Below are 5,000 nucleotides of genomic sequence, written 5' to 3'. Positions count from 1 at the left end.
CGTTTAACGATCGATCCACGGTACAGAATGCAAAAATATGATTGTTAAAATTTTCGACTAATCGGTTCTAAGAGGCGAAGCAATACGCCGCTGGGACTTTGAAATATTTCGGAGCGCACCTAAAGTTCGTTATTTTGGCTAAACGGAGCGAAAATCTGCATTTATACCATCACGGACGTTAGTTTAATAGCGTTTAACGATGGATCCACGGTACAGAATGCAAAAATATGATTGTTAAAATTTTCGACTAATCGGTTCTAAGAGGCGAAGCAATACGCCGCTGGGACTTTGAAATATTTCGGAGCGCACCTAAAGTTCGTTATTTTGGCTAAACGGAGCGAAAATCTGCATTTATACCATCACGGACGTTAGTTTAATAGCGTTTAACGATCGATCCACGGTACAGAATGCAAAAATATGATTGTTAAAATTTTCGACTAATCGGTTCTAAGAGGCGAAGCAATACGCCGCTGGGACTTTGAAATATTTCGGAGCGCACCTAAAGTTCGTTATTTTGGCTAAACGGAGCGAAAATCTGCATTTATACCATCACGGACGTTAGTTTAATAGCGTTTAACGATGGATCCACGGTACAGAATGCAAAAATATGATTGTTAAAATTTTCGACTAATCGGTTCTAAGAGGCGAAGCAATACGCCGCTGGGACTTTGAAATATTTCGGAGCGCACCTAAAGTTCGTTATTTTGGCTAAACGGAGCGAAAATCTGCATTTATACCATCACGGACGTTAGTTTAATAGCGTTTAACGATCGATCCACGGTACAGAATGCAAAAATATGATTGTTAAAATTTTCGACTAATCGGTTCTAAGAGGCGAAGCAATACGCCGCTGGGACTTTGAAATATTTCGGAGCGCACCTAAAGTTCGTTATTTTGGCTAAACGGAGCGAAAATCTGCATTTATACCATCACGGACGTTAGTTTAATAGCGTTTAACGATGGATCCACGGTACAGAATGCAAAAATATGATTGTTAAAATTTTCGACTAATCGGTTCTAAGAGGCGAAGCAATACGCCGCTGGGACTTTGAAATATTTCGGAGCGCACCTAAAGTTCGTTATTTTGGCTAAACGGAGCGAAAATCTGCATTTATACCATCACGGACGTTAGTTTAATAGCGTTTAACGATCGATCCACGGTACAGAATGCAAAAATATGATTGTTAAAATTTTCGACTAATCGGTTCTAAGAGGCGAAGCAATACGCCGCTGGGACTTTGAAATATTTCGGAGCGCACCTAAAGTTCGTTATTTTGGCTAAACGGAGCGAAAATCTGCATTTATACCATCACGGACGTTAGTTTAATAGCGTTTAACGATGGATCCACGGTACAGAATGCAAAAATATGATTGTTAAAATTTTCGACTAATCGGTTCTAAGAGGCGAAGCAATACGCCGCTGGGACTTTGAAATATTTCGGAGCGCACCTAAAGTTCGTTATTTTGGCTAAACGGAGCGAAAATCTGCATTTATACCATCACGGACGTTAGTTTAATAGCGTTTAACGATCGATCCACGGTACAGAATGCAAAAATATGATTGTTAAAATTTTCGACTAATCGGTTCTAAGAGGCGAAGCAATACGCCGCTGGGACTTTGAAATATTTCGGAGCGCACCTAAAGTTCGTTATTTTGGCTAAACGGAGCGAAAATCTGCATTTATACCATCACGGACGTTAGTTTAATAGCGTTTAACGATGGATCCACGGTACAGAATGCAAAAATATGATTGTTAAAATTTTCGACTAATCGGTTCTAAGAGGCGAAGCAATACGCCGCTGGGACTTTGAAATATTTCGGAGCGCACCTAAAGTTCGTTATTTTGGCTAAACGGAGCGAAAATCTGCATTTATACCATCACGGACGTTAGTTCAATAGCGTTTAACGATCGATCCACGGTACAGAATGCAAAAATATGATTGTTAAAATTTTCGACTAATCGGTTCTAAGAGGCGAAGCAATACGCCGCTGGGACTTTGAAATATTTCGGAGCGCACCTAAAGTTCGTTATTTTGGCTAAACGGAGCGAAAATCTGCATTTATACCATCACGGACGTTAGTTTAATAGCGTTTAACGATGGATCCACGGTACAGAATGCAAAAATATGATTGTTAAAATTTTCGACTAATCGGTTCTAAGAGGCGAAGCAATACGCCGCTGGGACTTTGAAATATTTCGGAGCGCACCTAAAGTTCGTTATTTTGGCTAAACGGAGCGAAAATCTGCATTTATACCATCACGGACGTTAGTTCAATAGCGTTTAACGATCGATCCACGGTACAGAATGCAAAAATATGATTGTTAAAATTTTCGACTAATCGGTTCTAAGAGGCGAAGCAATACGCCGCTGGGACTTTGAAATATTTCGGAGCGCACCTAAAGTTCGTTATTTTGGCTAAACGGAGCGAAAATCTGCATTTATACCATCACGGACGTTAGTTTAATAGCGTTTAACGATGGATCCACGGTACAGAATGCAAAAATATGATTGTTAAAATTTTCGACTAATCGGTTCTAAGAGGCGAAGCAATACGCCGCTGGGACTTTGAAATATTTCGGAGCGCACCTAAAGTTCGTTATTTTGGCTAAACGGAGCGAAAATCTGCATTTATACCATCACGGACGTTAGTTCAATAGCGTTTAACGATCGATCCACGGTACAGAATGCAAAAATATGATTGTTAAAATTTTCGACTAATCGGTTCTAAGAGGCGAAGCAATACGCCGCTGGGACTTTGAAATATTTCGGAGCGCACCTAAAGTTCGTTATTTTGGCTAAACGGAGCGAAAATCTGCATTTATACCATGACGGACGTTAGTTTAATAGCGTTTAACGATCGATCCACGGTACAGAATGCAAAAATATGATTGTTAAAATTTTCGACTAATCGGTTCTAAGAGGCGAAGCAATACGCCGCTGGGACTTTGAAATATTTCGGAGCGCACCTAAAGTTCGTTATTTTGGCTAAACGGAGCGAAAATCTGCATTTATACCATCACGGACGTTAGTTTAATAGCGTTTAACGATGGATCCACGGTACAGAATGCAAAAATATGATTGTTAAAATTTTCGACTTATCGGTTCTGGATCACTGAAAAATCAAAAAAAATTATTAATTTTGATTAATTAAATTACATATGTAGTTTTATATTGTTATAGTCTCGTATTTGTTAATGTTTTGTCGTAAGAAAATGCAAAAATATCGTTTTAATGTTTTCGTCTCATCGGTTCTGGATCGCTGAAAAATCAAAAAAAAATATTAATTTTGATTAATTAAATTACAAATGGAGTTTTATATTGCTATAGTCGGTTATTTGTTAATGTTTTACCGTAAGAAAATGCAAAAATATCGTTTTAATATTTTCATCTCATCGGTTCTGGGCGGTTTTAAAATTTTTTAAAATATTAATTAAACCCATGATTTACATGAGAATGTGAATTTATTATGTCCTGCATGTTAATTTATTAATTTTCATGTATAGAACGTTATAAAATGAAAGGATATGTTCGACGATATTTTCAGTCTAAGTTTTACCGTGCCGGCGGGATGGTACGCTCTCACGGCGGTTTGCACAGGCATACGCCTGGGCGTAAGCCCATGCGTCGCCGACCTAGCGGCCGGCCGTTCGGTATTTATAGGAAGGCACTTTCGGTTCGCTCGGACCGGTCGGGAGTAGCGTCGAGCGTGTGGCTCTTTTATGACTTCGGTTGAAAAGCAGTCTACCGCTCCTCGAGAATATACTTTCTCGACTATTCTCGTTCCGGTTTTCCGTTGCGGATTATTATTAATCTCCACACAGCATTACCACGGGTCGGTGTCTAAGACCGAATGGCCCATATGTGGTGAGCCTTGTAATATAAGGCTGGTGACCTGTATGCACTTATAAATGTTGCATACTTGTACAAACTGAGCATCAACTGTCTGTAACCAAAATTTGTTAAAACTGAAAAAGTTATAAGATTGTATAAAATTTTTGAACCAAGAAAGTAGTGTTAGACGAAAATTCGTTCTATCACTTTTAGAAGGGAGACTGTTTGGAAATATTTAAAGTATAAAATACACAAAAGTCCACTGAATTATGAACAAAATTACGTCCCTGAATTTAAGAAAAGTCAAGAGGTGTCAGAAATAAAATCCTCTCTGATACGTTCAGAGAGGAAAATAAGTATGGAGAGAGGAGTAAAAATGAAAGAAGTTTTAAGGCTGGGGAAACTTCTAAAGGAGAGAGATTCCAACATATCTAATATGTACATTTAAAGCAAGTCCAAGGAACTCTCTCCGTTAATGTTTGAAAAGGTGTGTGCAGATGGAGGAGAAATGTATAAAGTACAGAGACGAGGTTGGTGGGCCCGCTCTAATGATAAAGATTATAAAATTTGGTGGCAAAATGACCAGCATGATCACTGTACGCGCTTTCTCGATTTGTATAGCATGCCACTGTCCGCGCTATCTTTTATTATATTGTCCAGCGTGTGTGGTCTACGTGCTTGCACGATGGATGCACGGCGTGAAAGTGATTTTCGTGCTTTATGAGAGGAGGAGGAGAATATTTGGCCTCTATAAGAGGTACAAAATTTATGAAATGTGTGTTACATACAAAAGAGAAATGGCTTAACGTCGATCGGTCTTACAGGGAGGGCCGACGACGAAAATTTAAATTTACAATAATAACTAAGCTCCCTGGTTGATCCTGCCAGTAGTCATATGCTTGTCTCAAAGATTAAGCCATGCATGTCTAAGTACATACCGAATTAAGGTGAAACCGCGAATGGCTCATTAAATCAGTTTTGGTTTCTTAGATCGTACAAAACATTACTTGGATAACTGTGGTAATTCTAGAGCTAATACATGCAAACCAGAATTCCACCCAGAGATGGGAGGAATGCTTTTATTAGATCAAAACCAATCGGTGGCGGACGGCTTGTCCGTTCGTCCATCGTCGGCTTTGGTGACTCTGAATAACTTTGTGCTGATC

The 5,000-nt window shown here is 39.2% G+C and overlaps 1 non-coding gene across 1 annotated transcript in view; it reads left to right on the top strand.

Annotated features, from left to right (window-relative positions):
• The first annotated feature begins 4,702 nt into the window (after positions 1-4,702).
• Positions 4,703-5,000, top strand: part of LOC143307331 (small subunit ribosomal RNA) — a 1,923-nt gene continuing 1,625 nt past the window's right edge. Inside the window, exon 1 of the ribosomal RNA XR_013064502.1 lies at positions 4,703-5,000. This exon is cut by the window's right edge and continues 1,625 nt beyond it. This is a non-coding gene — a ribosomal RNA (small subunit ribosomal RNA).

Source organism: Osmia lignaria, unplaced genomic scaffold (genome assembly GCF_051020975.1).
Source record: "Osmia lignaria lignaria isolate PbOS001 unplaced genomic scaffold, iyOsmLign1 scaffold0051, whole genome shotgun sequence".
NCBI classification, from domain to species: Eukaryota; Metazoa; Arthropoda; class Insecta; order Hymenoptera; family Megachilidae; genus Osmia; species Osmia lignaria.
This window is presented reverse-complemented; position numbering and strand designations above follow the sequence as displayed.